At 57.7% G+C, this 21,690-nt stretch overlaps 1 protein-coding gene across 2 annotated transcripts in view; it reads right to left on the reverse strand.

Annotated features, from left to right (window-relative positions):
* GRIK4 (glutamate ionotropic receptor kainate type subunit 4) overlaps nt 1-18,328 on the reverse strand; it is a 418,395-nt gene extending 400,067 nt beyond the window's left edge. For both annotated transcript variants that reach the window (XM_045797991.2, XM_087868360.1), the window contains exon 1: nt 18,203-18,328. The gene's annotated coding sequence lies outside the window, so the exon portion shown is untranslated. The remainder of the gene's footprint in view (nt 1-18,202) is intronic.
* Nucleotides 18,329-21,690: the final 3,362 nt, after the last annotated feature.

The following is a 21,690-nucleotide window of genomic DNA, read 5'->3' on the forward strand; positions in this document are numbered from 1 at the left end:
ATCACTCCACGACATCCGTATGTCAAACCATCACGGTGGACAGTTTAAACTTCTACAGCGAGGTTTGTCAATGACGTCTCGGTAAAGCCGGGGAGGAGAAACCACTCGTCCTGGCTGGGGTCACGGCGATGAGGAATTTCTGTAGCTAATGAGCCTTGCGGTTCCGTTGCGAGGGTATGAAGTACCGGAAGGCTTTCTTTTTCACCCTGTGTCGTTTTCACATGCATCTTTTCCATGTTGGGGGAAACAAGGCTATTAAATAACGCCAGTGAGTTGATGGTGTATCAACTTACGGTCTCCAGTGTAAGATCCACGCCCCGTGTGAGTCTCCGCGCCAGTGGGCAGACCAGCATGTCACTACTACACACGTGCCTTTCCATGATCAACAAAGATATGTTGCATCGACCTGGAAATTGTCACAGGTCATAATCTGGCTTTTGGCAAGACTTTATTCTGATGAGATGTATTCATGTATTTTACAAAAATAAGTTTTTGTAACCTCTGGTTAAAAAAAAAAAAGCATCTGAGAATCGTCTAAACACCTGCCTTTCACCCAGCACCCCTGAGCCACATACATTTGACTCCTAGGTGTCCCGGGTCCTCAGTGCCGCCCGACCCCCGTCCTCCTGCCTTAGGCATCGACCCAGCAACAGCACAGGGTCACTGCTGTGCTCGGTTACTGCTCTCTGTGTCTGAGGTCTGGGTCATGTCCTCCTCCAACCCACAGCAAGAACGATTATTTCTAAAAACAAATCTGAACAAGCTAGTATTCTGTTTAAAATTTCTCAGTGGTTCTCTGTAGCTTTCAGGATACAGTTTACACAGTTTACACTTTCTAGCGCGCCCAAAAAACCCTCCGTAATCTGGCACTACGGGGATGCCCCAAGGTCACTGCCCCAACCCTCAGCACAGCATACCAGGGCAGGCCGGGGGTGCTGAAGGAAGCAGCACCCCTGAATCAGAAGGCTGAGTTCCTATCTCTGGTTCTCTACCAAGCACATGTGGGATCCAGGCTCTGCCACCGCAGAGATCAAAGATGCTACTAGCACCTGTACATGGGGTTGTTATAGGTACAAACTAGATAATCCAAGGAAAGCCCTTAGCCACTGCCCGATGATAGTGAGTGCTCCATTGTGACTGTGATTAACCCCTTGCCTTATTCTTGGCCACCTCTTCCCCCAGGTCCCGCCCTGGCCCAGTCATCACACACTGTTCCCTCTGCCTAAGACGCCTCTGACCTTTTCTTTGCCAGACTAACTCCTACCTGTCCTCAGAAATCAGCTTGATCTATATTATAGGTATTGTTCCTCCTCCAGGAAGACTTCCCTGCTGCCCACGTCTGATTTCCATGTCCTCTCTGTGTCCCCCTGGCTCTGTGCCTTGGCCTCCACCTCGGCACACTGTGTTATCTGTCCACCGCCCCATCTTCACTACAAAATGCTGAACTCAGGAATGTGTTCCCTGAGAGCTGAACACAGGGCCTGGCATAAAGCTGATGCCCCCCACCCCCGAATAATGAATGAATGAATGAGCAAAACCAGGGCTCATCCCATTTGTCTCCAGACCCCTGCAGAACATCTCAAAGCATTCAAATCCCAAAAGCAATGCACCAGGCCAACTCTGTCTCGCCTGGGTCTCCAGATAATTCGAGGAAACTCCAGTTGAGGGAGGAGTCATGCGGATCCACTTGGGAGGGACTGGTGGCTACAGGGAGGCCAAGGCCAATGTCAGATGCTCATGAAGACAGTGAAATGAGACCAAGGTTGGGGGTGCCGGGGAGGAGTCTGCTTTAGAGAAAGAAAAATGAGACCAAGAAGCCAACCACTGAAGCAGTCGACTGCAGCTCGGAAGGGAAGGACAGATTAAATCAAACCTCTGGCAGGCAATCGATGGACATTCAATTAACAGTTACAATATTACTAATTTACACAAAATGTCTAAACAATACCCTTTCCCCCTCCGGGGAGATCTTGATTCGATGCCTCCCAGCGGGTGGGACATTCCCTGCTAACCCTGCAGGGCCACTGTACCCGCACCCGGGACAGACCCCACTGGGACAGCTGGGCCAAGAGATCCTGGGGTGAAGGGTGGGCCCGGGCAGGTGCACGGACCTGGGCCCGGGGCAGGGGCAAGGATGTTCAGAGCACATGGCCAGGTCACTTCTGGAACTGGAGAGGAACCACCAGAGACTCCCAGAGGCCAAAATCAGAAACCGGCCGGCATCTGAGTGGCCCCAGACCCTGGCTCAGCCTTTGGAAGTTCTGCTCCCTGCAGCCCATGGCGCTCTGAAGGCAAAACACGTGCGAGGTGCACTCGAGTCCATCTGCATGCTCAGGGCGTCCAGAGACGGGGCAGGTCTCCATTTTGGGGCACAGGGGAGAGAAAAGGGAAGGCACCCACTCCATAGGGTCACCACAAGGTCACTGATGCAACCTTTGGCCTGACATCCTCGGGCCAGAACCTCAAGCGCACAGGGTGCTGAAGGAGCCAGGCAGAGCTCAATTCTAACTGTGACCTTGGGTAGGCCCCTCACAGCTCTGGGCCTCGGTTTCCCACTCCAGTAAAATGGGATCACACTGGTGCCTACCTCAAGGCTGGGTGAGACTTGGACAGTACGTGGGCAGAGCGCCCAGTCCAGCGCGCCGGTGACGTTGGGTGTCTAAGCCTTACTTAGGACGGCACTACAGAGCGGGTGCATGTGGGGGGCAGGGAAGGCGAGGGGAGGAAAACGCCATGCCCCCTTCCACCGTTCCTGACAGATACGTACTGAAAGCTCTTGCAAGTACTACCTACACGCACAAACCCCAAGTCCCCTCACATTTTCTAAGCCCTCCAAAAGCCCAGGTTTAAGCAAAGCAGTTTCTTGAGAAGAGTGTGAGAACTGTCTCCAAACATCGGACGGCCCATCACGTCCCATCTGCTTGCACAGCCCTGTGTTCCCTCTTGATTCCATGATGGGCCAGGCAGGTCTCAGCATTCCCATTTTATAGATCAGCAAACTAAGTCCCAAGAAGGTTAAATGATTTGCTCAAAGTCACACAGTAGCAGGTCTTTTCAAATTACATTTTTTGTCCAGCCCATGACGCTCCTGACACAAGCAGGACCAATGATATACAGGGGCGGGGGTGCTGTCTACTGCAGAGGAGAGGGGCTCTAACAATCAACCCTCTCCTCACCCCAAAGTGCTATTCCGCTCCAAGTCCTCTCAACACTCCGGGGCCCTCTCTCCCCTCCCACATCCTCAGACATCGTGGAAGCTATGGTATGTCCCTTCGTTTGTCTGAGAAACTTCTGAGGTTTCTATCTTGCCTGAAAGACAGAGCTCAGTCTGCTCTCCTAACTCAAGGTGTCGAGGCGGGGGCACCCACTGGATCGCAGGCACGGGACCCTGCAGGAAGTGACTTTCCCAATTCCAGAGTTTCAGCACAGATAACAGAAAGGGATCTTCGGGAGGCAGGCACCCAGCCTGGAGATGCTGTCTCCTTCAACAAATGCTCTCCGACAAATGTGAACGTGCAGATGAACGACTTCCCAGACGGGGCAGGGAGTGGAGAGCAGCCCCCAGTAATAATCCTTCCCATCCCCCCCACACCCCGTTGAGGAACCTGCAGGAGCTAAGTCCCCCTGTCACTCCTCTCCATGAAATATCCTTCCCTGCATCCTCTTCCCACAGGCCATCGACCAATTCATTTGCTCACCATTATTTTTTAAACTCAAATTTTATTAGCAGTGGAGCATGAGTAATAAATACTAATACACTGTTTGCACTTGAATTAGCCCTGCATGTCCTGGGACCACAGGGCTATTTGTCAAAGCCAGACTTCCCCCTCCCACCCACACTTTGTGGTCGGGACACAGGCCCTTCCAAGGTCACGGACTCCCAGGCGCCGAGCGAGAGCAGGGGGGTGCTCTGAGGACTCGCACTTGGGGCTCCCTGATTCCTAAGCAGGGCACTGAGCTGCCTGGAAGGAAGGGCAGCTGTGGTGGGGACCGCTAGAGAGCTGGATCCCAGCCCTAATGCCTACCAGTCAAGCGCCACGATGCACACGTGTCAGCGGAGCCACTTTGACCTTCTGTTTCCTCATCTGTAAAATGGGTCAATAACACTCGCCTCCCAGGGTTGCTGGGAGTATTACATGGACAAGCTGGATAGGAAAGCGGCTAAAAGCAAACGTGCACACAGTGGGGACAGTGGCCGTGAGGGGCGTGAGGGAGGAAGGCTTCTCTCTACCAAGAACTGCAGGATACCTGAAATCACCCTCACCGGGCTCCACGGAAGGATAAATGACAGCCAGCACCTTTCCTGGTCCCCTCTCCACTCCCCACAGGGGTCTTACACGTTTGACATCTAGGCATGTCTGTGGAACACAATTACCCCGCATCTGGGCACAGCTGGCAGGACCTCAATGACGCGGTCACAAGGGGCCCAGGCTGGGCTTTCGACGCCTGCCTCTAGCAGCTGTTCTGGGGCTCAGACTCAGCTGGAAGGAGCCACATGGACAAGGGCAACCCTTCCGACACAGCTGGGCCCAGCACCTGGGCTCCTGAAGAAGGAGCTCCGGAAACTGCTCCTCTCTTTGGTGCTCAATGCCCCCCCCTTTCCAAAAACACCAGCGAGATCCCCCACCTGCGGGGCTCTGTGTTAGAACCTGGGGCACAGAAGCAACCATGACAGCCCAATCTTATCCCTGGACATCAGGCCCCAGGTAGAGAGTCCAAGCCTTGAACTAGGCAGTTACGATGCAGCGTGGGGAGCGCTCCAAAGGGAAGGAGTGCTGGAGGCTTCAGAATAGACAAAACCAGCCTCATTCAGGCTGGAGGAGGCAGCAGGCAAGGGCTGCCTGGAAGAGGAATCCATATGCAGGAGTGAAGCAAGAGGAGGAGAGGGGGTGGAAGAAGGGGCTCCAAGCAGGGTAAACAGCATGTGCAAACATCCTGAGGCAGAGAGCCAAGGCTGCACTGGGGAGCTCGTGTCAGCTAGCTGGGCTCGATGGGCACCGCTCAAAGGAGGGACTCCTGAAGAGAGGCTCTAAGGAAGGGTCCTCGTCCTCTCTGCCCTCAACCAGCCTCCAGTCAAAGCGGGGGGAACAAGATCAAAGCACCAGAGATAGACTGGAGACAAAATCAATCCTAAACAACCAGAGCTTGCTAACGTACTTACTCTCGTCACAGTGTATGCGTCCTTGCTGAGGACTGGGACGTGACAGGAAGGGGCTGAAGGGGTTAATCAGGGCAGGCCTCCCAGAGGTGGTGAGCTGAGTGGGCTCCTCAGGAAAGGAGCTGTCTGCCTTCCAGCACCCATTTGAATGAAGCCACCGGGCCCTCTTTTTCCCCCCATATGATTGGAAACCTTGGACAATAAGGCTTTATCTGGTTTGCCAGTTGCATATAAACACGAACACAATGCCACCTCTCCCCCCAGACAAGGCCACACGCCAGGGTGACTTAGTCTGAGTGAGGCTGCCTTGCTTCGCCAAATAATGCAGGCCACAAAAGCGCCTGACTGCCCCGCTCCCTCCCAGCCCCCAGCCCACGGGAGGAGGCCAGCCTGTGCTGGCTTCTCCCCAGCAGCACCCCCGGCAGCACCCCGGAGGTCTCGGTGGTCTGGGTGAAGATGCAAATCCCCCAGCACTGGCGGGAGACAGTGAGGGAATTCGCATTACGCAGAGCCGCTCCCTTCTCCCTCGGACTCCGGGAGAAACACTGCTTTTCCCTCTCACCTGGCAGGGACCTGCCCTGGAGGCTTTTCACTGAGCACACCATCATTACCCGGAGCTTCCACACAGCGCACCCCCCTCCCCCGAGCCCCTCGGAGACCCTTGCCCGAGCACAGCTCCACTCGCTACTCTCCAGACGGACGCCTTCCTTCTGGCTCCTGCTGCCCACCTACCTCCCTTCTAGAAGCATCTCCAGATTGGGACCTGCACAGCAACGGTGGCTGCTCCGCGTATTCTGCCACAAGCTGCCAGGCCCAGCAGGAGCCCCGCGCGGTCAGAGTGGCAAAGTGGCAAAGACAGCACAGCCAGGAGGCTCGCCACCTCCGCTCCCGTTAGCGGATGGACCTTAGGGGACGGGCGAGGGGGTCAGGGCAGCCCCGGAGCAGGCCTTCATACTCGGCCGAGAAGGCCGGCTCTGCAGTCAGACCTGGCCCTGGCCCGCCTCTGCCGGCTGGCTGTGTGACATCGGGCCATTTATGCCCCTTCTCTGAGCCTTGTAAAATGGGGTTTGTTGTAAGGACTAAATGAGAAAATGCATACGAATGATCAGCACACTGCCTAAAACGTGTTCAACAAATATCACTGCTATTTTTATTCATGTCATTGCAGGCCTCCTCTTGGACATTCTGTCAAGTGACCAGACTCTAGCCGTGAGAACCACTTGAAAAACTTTCAAAATTGACATACGACATACATATAGAAAAGTGCACACGTGTGTAGAGCCCAGGGAATTTCCCAAAGATCAGCTCACAGATCCAGACACAGAGCATTTCTAGTGGCCCAGATACCCCCTCCCGCCCCCTTCCGAGGGAAGCTACCAGCCGGACTTCCATTACCAAAGATCAGCTTGCTTGTTCTGGAATCTTATATACATAAAGTCAGATAGTATCTACTGAAAGCACCTTACGGGGGCACCCGGGTAGCTCAGTGAGTTAAGCATCTGCCTTTGGCACAGGTCATGATCCCGGGGTTCTGGGACTGAGCCCCCATCGGGCTCCTGGCTCAGTGGGGGAGTCTGCTTCTCTTGCTTCTCCCTCTACCTCAACCCCCCCCCCCCCCGCTCGTGCTCTCTCACTCTCCCAAATAAATAAAATCTTAAAAAAAAAAAAAGCAAGCAAGCACCTTATGATTTAAGATACACTTTTATAGATGTGACCGATTTGTTCCTCCCCAAGTCCTTTGAGAATAGGCTCTTTATTGCCCCCATTTTGCTGCTGAGCAGAGGCTTTTGATATGCTAACTGACATGTCCAAGGCTACACAGGAAATAAAGAGACAGGGACTCATGCTGCCAGGAAGCCCCCTCTTCCAAGAAGCTGCTGCGGATTGCTCAGAGGACAGTCATCAGCCTGTCCTGCTCTGCCCAGTTCAACCTGGACCCGGAGTGTTAACGCACAGCTAAGCTGGGGGTGTTCCTGACACGCGTGATGTACCACCTGCTGTGGGGATGCCTCTGGGGCTCATTCCACACCCTGCCCAGGCTGGAGGGGGCTGGCTAGAAGCTGGGGAGGGCCCCAGCCATGGTGCGGGAGCAGGGGAGCAGGGCACTGGGTCCCCTGGCTTGATGAGAGGCTCCTTGTGAGTCAGAGAGGCACGAGACAGAACAAACCAGGGGTCAGGGGAATCCTGACTCTGCAATCCTGAATCCTGACTCTGCAAGCCCTGTGACCTTGGGCGAGTTACGTCCCCTCTCGGAGTAATTTCCTCATCTGTAAAATGAAATGGTTGGCCGAGATCTCGCTTGACAAATTGATCCTGCCCTGTGCCTGCGGCAGATACAAGGCAAACCAGGCCCCATCCCAGGAGCCCACACTCGGCCCCAGACCCCTCTCAACTCAGCCCTGTAGGCACCACCGCCAATCGGCAGAAATGGGCACGGGGGCAGCGGGGGCAGCGGGGGCAGGACTCAGCGGACCCGGCTGACCACAGCCAGCAGCAGGTGGCCAGAGTCCCCGAGGCTCTGCTTCCACGAGGCTCCTGACCATGCCCCAGAATTCAGGGCGTGAAATGTTAAACAGGCCCTCTCATCCCCTAGATCCTGGGTCCCTTTTCATGGTCCCCACACAAGGGCAGCCTCTTCCTAGCCTCTGCACGGCATTCCCCACACCCCCCCTGCCCACTGCCCTCCCACACAGCTAACTCCCCTTGCAAGTACAGGAATTCCAGGGTGCACACGGTCCCAGGTCACGCTCGGTGTCTGGAGGAGCACCCGCGGGGCTCAGGCCCCTGCTCCTAGAGCCCCCCAACTCACAGGAGCAAGAGCACCCCCACTCCGAGCTCAAGTCAGAGCTCCTCACCTGTGGGTACCACCTCTGCTCTCACTAAGACACCCCTGTCCAGTCCCCCACCCCCCGACCCTTCATGCCAGGCTCAGCTGGGTTTGAGGACGCTGTGAAGTGCATACGTAGAGCCAACGTCCAGGCAGACCCAGGGCTGCTCTTTGTACTGATTCTGCTTCATGACACGTCACGCTAACCCCCCGCTCCAAGGAGAAAATGTCCTTCGAGATCCACATCAACTAACCGAGTCTTCCGCACACACGTCTGTGAGTTAAAGCAGCCCATCCCCGCTTTCCAGAGCTAGAGCTCAGCACGCGCCGAGGGCCCCCCGATCCACGGCCTCTGCTGACAAGGAGCTCACAAAAGCAGCCATCCACGCTGCAAATATTTATTGAGCACGTACTATATGCTGGGGCTGTCCTAGGAGTTGGGGGTGCAAAGCTGAGAAACAGACACAGCCCCTGTGCCAGGGGAGCGGTGTCTCGTCGGGAGATAGACATGAGGACCTCTGCTGACCTCCCCGGGGCATCAGGGCGGCCTGACCCTCCCCTAGGTGAGCTGCTCAATCCCTGCCCTGCTGGGGGCTGGAGGCTGAACAGAGACACCTACTGGCTCCTTGGAGAAGCACAGGCCACGGAGGAGAAGCCAGGGATACGGAGAAAGGACAATGCTGTCCTTCAGCTGCACGACCCTATGCAAGTTACTCTAGGGCTCCGGGAGCACCCCTTCTCTCCTGGGTCAGATGGAGCGAATAACCCCCACGGGGCAGGGCTGCCGCCGGGTCCAGCGATGACACAGGACAACGGACACGGCGAGACAAGAGCAGCAGCCCTTACTGGCCCGGGGAACCTGGGACAAAGGTCAGCTCCATCCCAGCTCCTTAAGCCCCAGGTCAAGCCTCTCCCCCCTCCCCCGGGGTTAACCCCCTCCCCACAGAGGAGCAGAGGGGAAGACAGAGAGCGGGCCAGCCCCGGCCCGGCCAGCCTCGTGCTGACGGACTGCACAGCCCCGCGGCCTTGTTACCTCCGCTCCGCGCCCCACCTGGCAGACCTCATGTTCCAGCCTATTTACTCTGGACTCTGGCAGGACTCTCACTTTTCAAAGGCAAATGGGATGGTGCTATTTTAGCTCAAATAAACTGGGGAGCCTTCTCCCATCTAGTTGCCCACTCTGTACTACTAGATTTGGGTCACCCGAACTTCCTAGCCCTCGCGGGGGAAGGGTATCTGCAGCATCACCTTGCCTCGGCGGGGCTCAAAGGAGCAGGCGGTCACCTTGGGCCTCAGTCCCCTGCCCCCAGGACCCAAGGTCCAGTGTAGCATCTGACAGATTCCATATCTGTGCCGGCACGGTGTGAGGGGCTGGCCGTGGGGTGCACCCACCCCGTGCCACCCTGTGGCTGTGCCTGGCACCCCAGGGGCACTCCGGAAATGTGCCCTGTGAATGGATGTGTGGCGATCACCCACATCGCCTTGTGGCCAAGATCAGGCAACTACCCACCCATGAGTCCTAGCCTTGGACGTCTCTCTGAGCCCCCCAACCACCTTCCCAGCCAGGGGACCCGGTGTGGGGAGGAGAGTCTTGGACAGAAACCCAGCTAGGAAGAGCCTGAATCCTGGCTTTGCTTCTGCTCATGAGGTATCTTCACAGCCCGAGGACTGGAACAGGAAGGGGGGCAGAAGTGCCTCATGGGGTTCCCAGGAGGAGTACAGAACGGGGACCCATGGGAAGTAGATTTGGCGCAGTATAAGGTAAAACCTTCTGGTATTTTTTGGAGAAAATCACCAGCATTTCCTGAGCACCTTCTGTATGCCAGGCAGCGTGCTGGGTATTCTCACACGTTCCCTCGTTTCCAGCTGCCTCAGGAGTGGTCAAGAGCACGGCCCAGGGAGCCAAATTCACGTGCTGCCTCTACCACGTACTAGTGTGTCGCCCTGAGCAAGCTACAACCTCTCTGGGCCTCGGTTCACTCCTAGGGTTGGTTGTCGGTAGATCAACTTAATACACAGAAAGCATCTAGAACACAATCGGTGCTCAATAACGTCAGCGCTCAGAAGATGGGGAGGAAGAGGAGGAGGAGGAGGAAGAGGAGAAAGGGAAGAGGTGGCAGCTAGGGCTGGATAACTAGCCAGCGGAGATTCTGTCTGCAGACGAGAGGAGAGCGCCAGGTAGGATGCTGAACGAATGAGTTCAAGTTCCTTCCAGGAATAAGATTCTATTTTTCAGTACCTTCCCCGGGTTTCTGTTTTCCCAGCAATAAGATAGGCATTATCCTTCCTGGACAAATGCTGCTTTATTCTGTGGAATATTCTCCACCTTGGGAAGAGCAGGTGCGCCCAAGGACTGCCGCCTCCGCTGTCTACACGGACCATGGGGACCTTCAGAAAGCTCTGGGTGTGTGGACAGAGCCCCGGGCCGGGGGCAGGAGTCCTGGATCCTGATCCAACCTCTTAACCAAATAACACTGGTTGTTAGCCAGTTACTGAGATTCTGGAGTCTGCGATGATCATTCCTAGCTGTCCTCTCTACCCAAGACATCCGTGGGGCCGCGGCAGAAATCACCGAGAACACTGTAAGCCTCTGAGTATGTGAGACCCGCCAGGAAGTGGTATTAGCAGCCTCAGCGTTAAGGGCTGATCGTCTGGTGGAAACTCAGGAGCAGCGAACGGCTGGTGGAAAGCCCCACAGCCACCCCCAGGCAGGGACTCCAGGGGGCCTTCCGGCCCTCCCAATGCCCACTCTAGTCTTCCCTACTCGGAAAAAGTCTCTGCTACCTCCAGAAAGAGATGCCCAAATTCCTATCCTGTCACCAACCTTGCTGGGGACGTTCTGTCGTGATCTTATGAATGGAACCAGGCCAGGGGAGATGCTAGAAAGATCAATAACCACAACGGTGACAGAAGGGCTCCATGAGATTTCTTCCAGAGATACCCCGTCATGCCTCTGAGAGTCCAAGACCCCAGTGAGATTCGCCCTCCTGACGACGCAGGCGGCCACGCACGCCAGCCCGCTGGGCCCCGGGGCCCTGAAGGGGATGGTCCGGGCAGGGTGGGGCTGTTGTGACCTCAAGGAGCCACGTGTCCCCTGAGCGCCTCTAATCCTCAAACTTTTCATCTCACAAGACACCTCGTTCCGGCTTCGACCCCTGGCCCTCGCCTGGATGGCCTCTGTGTGGGAAAAGACCGGCCCATGATTCAGGGCCCACTCAGGAGCTCTGGTGACGGAGGTCTTTCACCGATTCCCCAATATGGCCAGGGTCCTCTCCCTTGGGGGGCGGGGGGGGGGGGTCAGAGAAATCAGGCCAAGGAAAGACAAGCACCAGAGTGTATGCAAGGTCCATGTCCCCTCTGTGCCTGGCCCTCCCTGCCTATGAGATGAGGGGGGGAGGGGGAGCTAGGAAGTCAGGGGACAATCAGTGGCCATTTTACAGACACACGCGTGTGTATGCACACGCACCCTCACAGGCACACAGAAACGTCTGACCCCTAGCTTGAAATCAGACAGCCTGAGGGGTGCCTGGCAGGCTCAGCTGGGAGAACATGTGACTCCTGATGTCCGGGTCGTGAGTTCGAGCCCCACATTGGGAGACAGTTTACTTAATAAAAAGAAAAAATATCGTTCTTAAATCAGACCGCCTGGGTACAAATTCCAACTCTGCTTCGTACTCCCTATGGGACTTTGGGCTAATGAATCATCTACCCTGAATCTCAGCCTCCTCGCCTGTGAAATGGGTACAACGGTACCCGAAGTGTGCCTAAAATAATCATAGCACCATAAACAGTATCCTGAAGTTTAAAGTTAATAAAGGGATGAACCAAGATAATATACGGAAAGCACTTTGTACCGTGCTTGGTTTCATTTGAAAAATATTAGCTATTATTATTACCATCGGTGTTGTTGCTGTCAACTAATCTGTCCACTTCACAAATACTTACAGAGTACCTACAACACGAACCTACTGTTAGACACAAACACACAGGCCATCTCCTTGACCCCGAGGGGCTCCCAGTCCAAGTGCCTTGGGGAATTAAGGTTGTGCTCCTGGTCAGTGCCAGTCCGATTTTGTGTGGAGGCCGAGATGGGACCAAATGGTTTATGGACGTCTCTCTTTGCCCGCCCTCCCGCTCCTGTGTGGAGGGCCACGAAGCCCACTGAAAGCGACACCGGCCAGGGAGCCTGGAGCCCTGGGCTGACACCGCAGCTCTGCCACTGCCCCCCTTGTAACTTGGACCAAGGGACTCAACCAGCAGGGCCACGCCCAATTCCCATCCTCTCACCAGCCTCGCCAGGGACGTCATTCCGCAGCGGCTTACGAGCCCAACTCTGTAACAATGAAAACGTGACCGTACGTGTAACAGCAACAACTGACCATTCGCTGGGTGCTCAGCTGAGATTTACTGGGGCTGCTATGACGCTCCTTCGCCCCCCGCCCGAGGGCTGGAAGAGTCGGGATCTGAATCCCATGCAATCTGAGCCACGTGTGGCTGACCACAGCACCACACAGCCTCTGGCAGAGGGACGGGGGGGTCACACTCTGGCCACCCAGAAAGACAGACAGCAGCCCCCCAAAGGGGACGGCCGCACTGCACTCCCGAAACCCAGCCTCCCTTCCCAGGAGCCTCAGGGCTGGAGGGCAGCCACCGCCCCAGGTGCCCCGAGACGTGCTGCCGTCCTCCACGGCTTCCTAAAATTTTCTTTTTTATTAAGTGCACCCTGTAGCCAGCCTCTCACTTACACATCTTAACCTCCTCTGGGCTATTGATTTCTCATTCTATTAAACCCTCCTCTTTAACTCTGGCCCTTAAACTCCAATTCTAAACATGTGTTTACTCCACAGCCACTCTCCCAGGTCGCCCCTGTGATGCCCCTGTCCTGGGGTTCACGCCCCGCCCTGCACCCCATCCCTGCCAGGGAGCCTGCCCATGATTCTGTCCCTGAGGTCGAGTGTGTTATATGCCTAAGATTACAGAGATCACAAAGAGTAAACTGAGGCAGTAAGAAGTAGCCTGGATTCTGATGGGGGGAGTCCCGTTCCTGGAAGCTGGAGGCCTCCACGGCCTTCCTGTCCCCTCCTCACCCACCACGTTCCACCAGGAATTTCTCCCTGTAACAGACATTTGTTCAACATGACTTGGGGCCACTTTCATAAGACAAACATTGACTTAGCACCTGCTGGGTGCATGGCGCTAGGGATAGCCTGTGAGCGAAGCTGGAGGGAAGCTCCGCTCAGGGGCCCCTGGAGGCGACAGACCAGGGAGTAACTTCCAGCACAAGACTGCTCAGCTGCTGTCCCGGGTCCACAGGCCACCCAGGCTCCATCCCCAAATGCTCCCTGCGCCTGCCTCACAGCTCGTCTGGGAACGCCCTCCTCAGCTCTCCCTCAGGCCTGCTTCGCCTTCTGGCTTCCCTATTTCTGAAGTGGCATCGCCATCCTGCCGAGCCTCCAGGGCTCCAAATCTCCAAGTTCTCTGCCACACTTCCTGCTCCCTCATCTGCTGTTCCCAATCTGTCCGCACGTTCTGCTGTTCCTTGGAAATGCCACTCAAGTGCACCCCCCTGCTGCTGTCGCCCCCAGCCCTTAACCCCTCTTTGGGCACTCTGCTCGTCTGCCCGGGATCCTCTGCACCCCCCAAACCTGATGCATCCACACAAGATCTCGGGCTTTCAAGGTCCTCTTGAATTGGTTAGCTCTGCCCTCCCCCCTGCCCACCCTGACTCCCCGAACACAGGACCCCTTCGTCCCACCCCGCCCATCACCCATCCCTCTGGTCGCCCCACTCTGCCTGGGCAGCCCTCCTTGCCCACTAATCCCTTCCTCCCCCTCACTGAGCTCCAGCCCCAGCCAGCCAGCGCCCATGGTGGCCAGACAGCATCCACGCACCCCTCCTATTCCCACCGTGCGCTGTGTCCTCCTGTGCTCGCCCCCCAGATCCTAAACCTGCTGAGCCCTGCTTGCTGATGTGCCCCCCGCTACTCAATCCCTGCTTACGTCAATGAGCGAAGTGTTGAGTTGTTCAAAGAAAACCTGTATCAAATCTTTTCATAAGGGGCCTCTTCTCCCCATTTTGAGGATCACGTACAGGGGAAGGAAGTGGGGTTCTGGAGCACTCCCTGGACCATGGCGGGGCTCAGAGGGGTCCCCCGTGGGCCGCCTTTCCTCATCTGTGAATATGGAGGTGCTGGTGAGGGAGCTGGAGTGACTCTATGAAATGTCCAGTCAAGACAGTGTTAAACTGATTCCCTCCTTCCTTCCCACGATTTACCTTGGCTGGTACTGTGGCATAAACTGTTTTTTCATGTTGGATTTGTTAGGCGTAAGGCATACCCTATTTTATGTAACCAAATGTTATAATCAAGCAACAACTATTTCTTCCACTCCTACTATACGCAGGGGCCAACGTATGGATGGGTGCAGAAAGCCAGGGCATGCTCAGTGAGGAGCCAAGGACAGAAACTTCGGGCGCCAGGCAAAGGCCTTGCTCCTTAAGGCACCTGCTTTCTGGGCAGGGAGACAAACAGAGACAGATGAACCGAACCGTAAGAGCAGGCAGGAGATAGGAGCTGAACGAGCACCCCAAGGAGGCAGCCTGAGAGGAGCCCACTGGGTGGCCTTTATATCGACAAATCACATTTCCCACCCCAAATACGGTCATGCCGACAACCCTTTTCAGGCAGGTGAGATGGTCCCCATTTTATAGGTGAGACAAGTGAGGCTCAGAGAGGTTAAGCAATTTGTTCGAAACCACTCGGAGAGTGACACCAGGAGAGAGAAGCCAGATCTGCCTGACATTTAGGGGCCGAAGCTGCCACCCCGGTCCTGCAGGGACTGCCAGGCTGGGGGCATGGGGAGGGCTTCCCAGGCTACATCCTGAAGGCTGGGAAAGTGTAGGTGGGCAGAAAAGAGCAGGAAAGGGAAGGATGGGGACGTCAGGTGGTCAGGTGCCGGGTGTGAGGGTGGGCAGAGAGCTGGCCGAGAATCAGGTCCGGGGGCATAAGCAGGGCCACAGGTGGAAAGCCATGAACTCTAACCACCACAAGGGACCCTGTCCGGGAGCTTGGGGGCGGGGAGCGCTGAGGCTCCAGAGACCCGGTCACGCATTACAAATGCCATCTTTTGTAGGAAAGCAGGCGTGGCATCAGGGTGCCTGGAAGCTAAGCCTGCAGGCCACCCAGGGAGGAAGCTGTGTTACCATCACTGAAGTCCCACGTGGCACAGTGGCAGGGCACAAGGGAAAGGTCAGGGCAAGCACCAGAAGTGCTGGGAAAGAACTGAGCGCCAAAGGGATAAGGCACCCAGGAGTGGGGTGGGGGAGGCAAAGGAAGAAGACAGAGCCTAGGGGTCTGGAAGAACCTGGAACTCTCTGTGGGAGGCCCTCACGAGGAAGTGCTTGTCTGGGGCAGGGCTGGCGGGACCCACCCCCACCCCACGTGCCGGAGCAACCAGTCTAGGGGCTGGGAATGCAGAGCCAAGAATTAGCTCCAAGACCTGGGGCGGGGAGCAGGGGCCACCAGCCAGCGCCGACGGGGAGGGGAAAGTGTGGAGCTCGTGAAGGTGAACCGAAGCACGGAATGGGGAGAGGGAGGGCCAAGCAGCAGAGACCCTCAGGAGCAACAAGTAGCAGCCCCAGAGCACTGGGCCAGGAGTCCGGAGGCCTCCTGTGTGGCCGCAGAGTCTTGGACAGGTCATCTAAGCTCTCCGGGCCTCAGAGTCTGGGGGATCTGTGACACCTCCTTACAGGGTAATAGTGCGGATGGAACGCTTGTAGGGCCCTCGTAGAGATCAGATGAAGTAATTCTCCTAAAAAGCATTTGGAAAACTGCGGCGCTCATCGCACACATAAGGGATTCGTACTATGCAGAAGTAACGGCAGAGGCTTTCTTCCCACACACTCACCGCCACTGCCTGCCCCGCACCAGCCGCACAACCACCCGCCCCTGCCCGCCGCTCCTGTGCTTTTCCAGCAGTGTCTCCCCTCACCCAGGGCAGGTCCTCCTGTCCTTCTTCCTTCCTTCCATCTGGGTCTGGCTCAGACCCGCTCTCCCCGAGCCCCCCGCATCCCCCTGTGAGGGTCCCCACTTCTCTCCCACTCTGCCAAAGTTCCCTCTCCATCCTCGGGGAAAACCAAACTGGAAAGCCAGACCCAGACGCAGACCCAGTCTCTGCGAAGAACTTTTGGTGCTGACGAAAATGTCAGCCAATGATCAAGATGCTTGGGGGGGTGGGGGGTGGGGAACACAAAGAAAAACCAGAACGTCCTCCCCAGTGCCCCTCCACTCACCAGCCCCCCTCTTCCCCACCAGCACTGCCAAGAGCTCTGGGGACCAGCCTTGCCTCTGGTCTCAGGTGGCAGGTCCAGAGGAGGGCTAGGGGACAGAGCTAGCCAGGCAGGCAGGAGGCTGGTGGGCAAGCCCGGGCCACAGCTCCCCACGGAAGGCTCGCTCCACAAGAAATGAACAAAATACAGAAAATTAAACAAACCCAGACACTGTAATGTGTGCATATTAGATTAACTCTCCAAAGAGTCGTGACCTTGAGGAACACATCCAGCCAGTGAGGAAAATAATAAACCTGATTAATGATGAGGCATGGGCTGCAGCTTCAGCAAATAAGACCAGCCTGATGATGCCCAGCGGAGTTCCTGGGGCTTCCTTCCTGGGCTGGGGTGGAGGGGGGAGCAGAACACAGCTGACCTCCCCAGCCCCCCCCCCCCCGGGCCAGATCAAAGGAGCACAGACACTCAGGGGCCGAAGCAGGACCACACTTCTCTCTCAGATGCCCACTGCCAACCCAGACAGCCTCTATCCCAGGGGATGCCATGCTGTTTGCAGGTGCTCCTGCAAGTGTCACTGTCACCCAGGTGACCCGCAGGGAGCTTAAGTGAAGGTAGTTCTCTCTCTGTTCCTGGCAGGGCTCAGTACTCCGGGCCAGTCCCTAGGTCTGGTCTGGAAGGGGCCCCAGCCGTGCCCAGAGCTCCCCTCCTCTTTCCAGACAACCCAGGCCCTTGGGAGACATGCCCAGGAGAGCCACTGGAGGGAGGCAGGGAGGTGGCACCTCGTGGCATCACCAGACAACAGCACCGGGAGGAAGATGGCAGCATAAAGTAGAGATGCCAAGAGCTGTGCAGCCGAAGGTCCACGGGGGGGGGAAGCTCAGACCGCAGTGCCCCACCACTGCCAGAGGGCCCCGGCCCAGCCCCCCCCCACCGCCTCCCCCCGCCGACTGGCCAACTCTCCCTGGGCTCCAGCTCCTCCTCTCTCACTTTCTTCAGCTCGAGGGAGCCGGGGAAAGAGACACAGGTGCTCTCGGTGCCTTGAAACCCCTGTCCCAGCTGTCGCAAGCCGGCCCTCCACCCTGGCCAGGTCTGAGCAGCTCACCGCTCTGCCAGTCCTCACTGGAGAGAATCTCAATCAGCTCCCCTCCCCCCTCCTCCTCAGCCCCCTCCCCCATCACACGCCCAAATGCAGGTCTCCAGAGTTTCTCCCTCACTTCCCACTCGGGTGAACTAGGGTGAGATGGGTGGTAGCCTCATTAGTCCAGGGAAAGAGGGTCATTTCTGATAGGACGCCGGTTCCCCAAGCGAGCCGGCGTGTAGGGTGGGGGTGTGGTGGTGGCCGGAGTCCAGCGCAGGGGCAGGGGGCAGCGGAGGCAGATGGCAGCGAGCAAAGGGGGAGGGGGCCTCGGGGGCTCCGGGGCTGCGCCTGGATGGGGCAGAGCAGCCGGGGCCGGGCGGGAAGCGGGGGTGACGGCGGCTGGGGGCGCGCGCCGGCGGCGGGTAGGGGCCGGCATCCCTGCAGGGGGCAGAGGCAGAGCTGGGAGTTGCACAGGGGAAGGGGAGGACCAGCGCGGGAGGACCGCCAGCCCGGGGAAAGGCTGCGGAGGGAGCGAGACGGGGATGGAGACTGGAGGAACTACGGGAGCGGAGCGATGGGGGGTCCAGAGCCCGGGAGACGCAGGGATCCGAGCGCAGGGGACCCGCGGGCTGAAGGCGGGAGAGGGGAGGCAGGGCGCCGGGGAGGCGGTGGGGGCGGGGGGCAGGGAAGGGTGCGGGGCACTGGCCCCGGGGGGACGGAGAGGCAGAGACGTCAGAAGTAGGGGGGACGGGCGCGGGAGGGGACGCGCGCGGGGCCCGCGCGGCCGGGACGCGGGGGGGCGCGGGGGGCAGCCCAAGGGGCGGGCTGGGGGCGCCGCGGCGGGCCCTGCCCTTACCTGGGCGGCTCCGCACTCCGGGGGCTGAGCTGCGGCCGGGCCGCCGGGCTGTTGTTTTCCGGTTTTCCCTGCTTCCGCAGCAGCCGCGGCGGCCCCAGCGCTATCCGCCGGCAGCTGAAGGCAGTCTGTGTCCGGCTGCGAGCGAGCGGGGAGCGGGCAGCGCGGGAGGAGCGCGGTCGAGGCGCGGGGCGCCGCCCGGCGGCCAGCGCCGGAACTGCGGCGGCCCGCGCACGCCGGCCGGGGGGGCGCCCCTTCGGGGCCGGGCGGCCCGGCAGCTGGCACGCCCCGGGCGCCGGCTCGGGGCCTCGCCCCGCGCGCCGCGGAGCCGAGGCGCAGGAGGAGCGGGGCGGCTGCAGGGCCGGACGGCCGGGGGCAAACTTACCGCCGCCCTGGGGGGCCGAGGCCGAGCGGGAGGCGCGGGGCCGGAGCGCGAGAGGCGCGGGCAGGCGAGCGGCCGCGGGACGAGGGGCGGGCGCTGAGGTGTAGCGCCCTCGAGGCGGGGGTGGGGTGGGGGAGAGGGAACCCCGGCGCGGCCCGCACCCTGCACCGCCCCGCGCGAGGGGGCAGTCGGCCCCGGCCCCCGGAGTTCCAGCCCGGCCGGCTTCGGCGGGCAAAGGGCACCCCCTGGTGGGGCTTGGGGGAACCGCGCGGGGGACGAGAGTGCCGGGTTGCCAGAGACTGCGGGCCCCGCGGCGGCGAAGATGGGGAGCAGGTTTCGTGAGAATAGTACCTGGAGGCGAGGCCGGAGAGACCCGGCGCCCGTCTAGTAGTTCCAGGGCGCTGTTTGATGAGTACAAACGTCTTGGGAGGCGCTGCCTCCTCGTGTGACGGATGAGGACCCCGAGGCCAGGGAGAGGCGCACAGTCCAGCCCGGAGCCCAGGGCCCCAAGGGAGCAAGGTAGCGAGAGGCCGGACCAGGAGGGCAACCAAGCCGTCTGACAGGCGGCCGGTGCTCGGTTTACCACGGCGCAGCTGCCCTCAGGAGGAGGCTGGGGAAGGAGGCCCAAGGCCCTGTGAAGTTGGCAAACATGAGTTCCTCTTCTCCAGCCCAGACGTTGGCCTTGGGCTGACAAGCAAACTGATCGCAGAGCCCTCGGTCCCTCGCGGCCCCCGCACCCACAACCTGATGGCATCCTCCGTGAACTGCTTGTTCCCGGCCTCTGCGGTTGGGCCTTGGACTTGAAGGGATAGAACACTGGTTGGCTCTGCACTCCCCAGGGAGGGTTGGCCGTCCAGGCCTTGTCACGTCCCTGCCACCTAGGCTGCAGGAGGGAACGGGCTCACAGCTTCCCATCCCCCATCTCCCCATGCTGGCCTGGTGCGTCCTCCTTAGGGAGGACATTATTTAGCACCTACTGTGTGCCGGGACAACTTGTGCACATACTGTCTTTCTAATCACATTCGCATCAACTTTGCAGGGTGACACCAGCCCCCTTTCACAGAGGAGGCAGCCTACAAACCAAACCAGAGGGGTGAACAAGCTGCACAGAACGAGGTTCTAGTTCCAGCTCTAGTCCCTCAGGCTGGGCGTCCTTTGCCCCATGGACAGAAGGACTGCACTGGGCCAAGCACGAAGTACACGGGAGGGGCATCCCTGGGATCCTGGGCCGGAGACTTCACGACCCTCGGCTCCCATTTCCACATCTCTTAACAGGAGAAAAGCAAATTAAATAATCTCTAAAGTGACTTCGAACTGTGATGTGCCAAGCACGGATCCAGGGCCCCTTTTCCAGGAAGGATGCGAGATCAGTAAGACCATAGACTTTTAAGGGTTTGGGAGAAAACACTACGTGAAATGCTTCCTCTTATTCTTTTGCCTGGTGAGCTCATCCTATTAACCGAGGAGGCGGGAAGGAGCTTTTGACAAGGTCGGAGAGATTGCTGATGGGTCTGAGGTAGCCTTGGCTGTGACCTAATGAGGACCCCAGGTTCTCCCCTTCCTGCAAGGACGATTCTGTCTTGCTCCTCAGGCCTCTAACCCCCAGAAGGGGTTAGAGGGTGGGCGGCAGGGCCAGAGAAGCCCACTGGCAGCCCCACCCTGGGGGGTGCAAAGGGACAACCTCTCTTCTTTCTGGTCCCAGCTGATGAGCTGTCTTGAGTGCTCACTGCCTGCTTTCCGCTTTCTTTCCTCCTGAACGTCAGGGCCATTTGTCCATCAGAACTTGATTCCAGGCAAGCTAAGTCCCCCAGCTCAGCTGGGGGTGGGGATGGCCTGGGGAGGTCAGTCCAGACCATTTGGGGGATTCCTGAGGAGCTGGGAAATGGGGCTCCTTCCCCCAGAACTTATCAACTGAAGCATCCCTCCCAGCCAGGGTTCAGTATTGCCTGGGCCTCGGTGTCAGGGTGAAGTCTTGTGGATCTGAGTTCTTTAGGGGCTGGAGCCCACGGGAAGGAGTCTGTTGTCTCGGATTTCTTGGTATTTGCCTCAAGTAGGTCCATAAAGAATACTTGATCTTAAAGTTACCAACCGTGTTTTTCCCAAAGGTCCCCGTGAAGGTTTATCACAGGTGCCTAAGGATCCCACTGCATCAGTAGGGCCAACTGAGCCCCCATGACCGGGTGACTTGTGCATGCTTGACTTCCTGGGACATGCCATCCCTGTGTCACCGACTCTTAGAAAACAGTGCAGCAGTCTCTAACGGATGTCCCTGCCTTTAGACTGGCCCCCGAACCCCCCACAAATGGCTGCCCAAGTGATGGATCTAAAACGAACATGACTACTTCGCACCGCAGCTTAAAACCCTTTCATGACCCCAAGTGGCCTATAAACTAAACCTGAGTCCAGCACTCCTCAGCGCAGCACGTCAGCATCTCCCACTCCTGCCCATCTCCTACTCCATCAATGCCAAGCTGCCCACAGGCAGTTCCCTGGTCCTCCTGTTTTATGCTTCTGTGAGCATTCTGTGAATGTTAACACATTGATTTTGGCCCGGAAGCCCCCTTCCCCCCCACATACACTCCGATACACAAAACTCAGTTTAGGAATCTCCTCCTACAAGAAGTTGCTCCTCCCCTGCTACCTGGTTCCTTCCCAGCAGAATTAATTACTCCCCTCTCTAGAATTCTCTTGCACTTATTAGAGCTTATGGTTACTCACTCGATTCATGTCTGTGTTCACTTAAAGCCTACGGACTTGTTCCGCTGGGTTTATTTTTAGCTTCTCCCTTCTTTGTATCTTCCTCAGGTATATCCACAGAGCAGAATAGTTGTTCTTAAATTTACCTACCCCATCTTTTCCGAAGATCCCTTGGGAGGTTAATCATAAGTTCATAATGAGAGTACGGACTTAAAAAAAAAATCTATATTAACAGCAGAATGCCTGGAAGAGTAGGTGCTCAGTAAACGTGTTGAATGAATGAACCAACGTGAAGTAGGGGTTAGTAAGGTCTGCTCTTCTGGCAAATCGAATTTGCTTCTATCACTGGTCTCGGTGAGCCAGATGGGATTTCCTGACGGGCACTATAAACCATTGGTCCCCGCTAAGCTTG

This window comes from Ursus americanus, chromosome 16, assembly GCF_024610735.1.
Source record: "Ursus americanus isolate L20-20 chromosome 16, mUrsAme1.1.p, whole genome shotgun sequence".
In the NCBI taxonomy this organism is placed as follows: Eukaryota; Metazoa; Chordata; class Mammalia; order Carnivora; family Ursidae; genus Ursus; species Ursus americanus.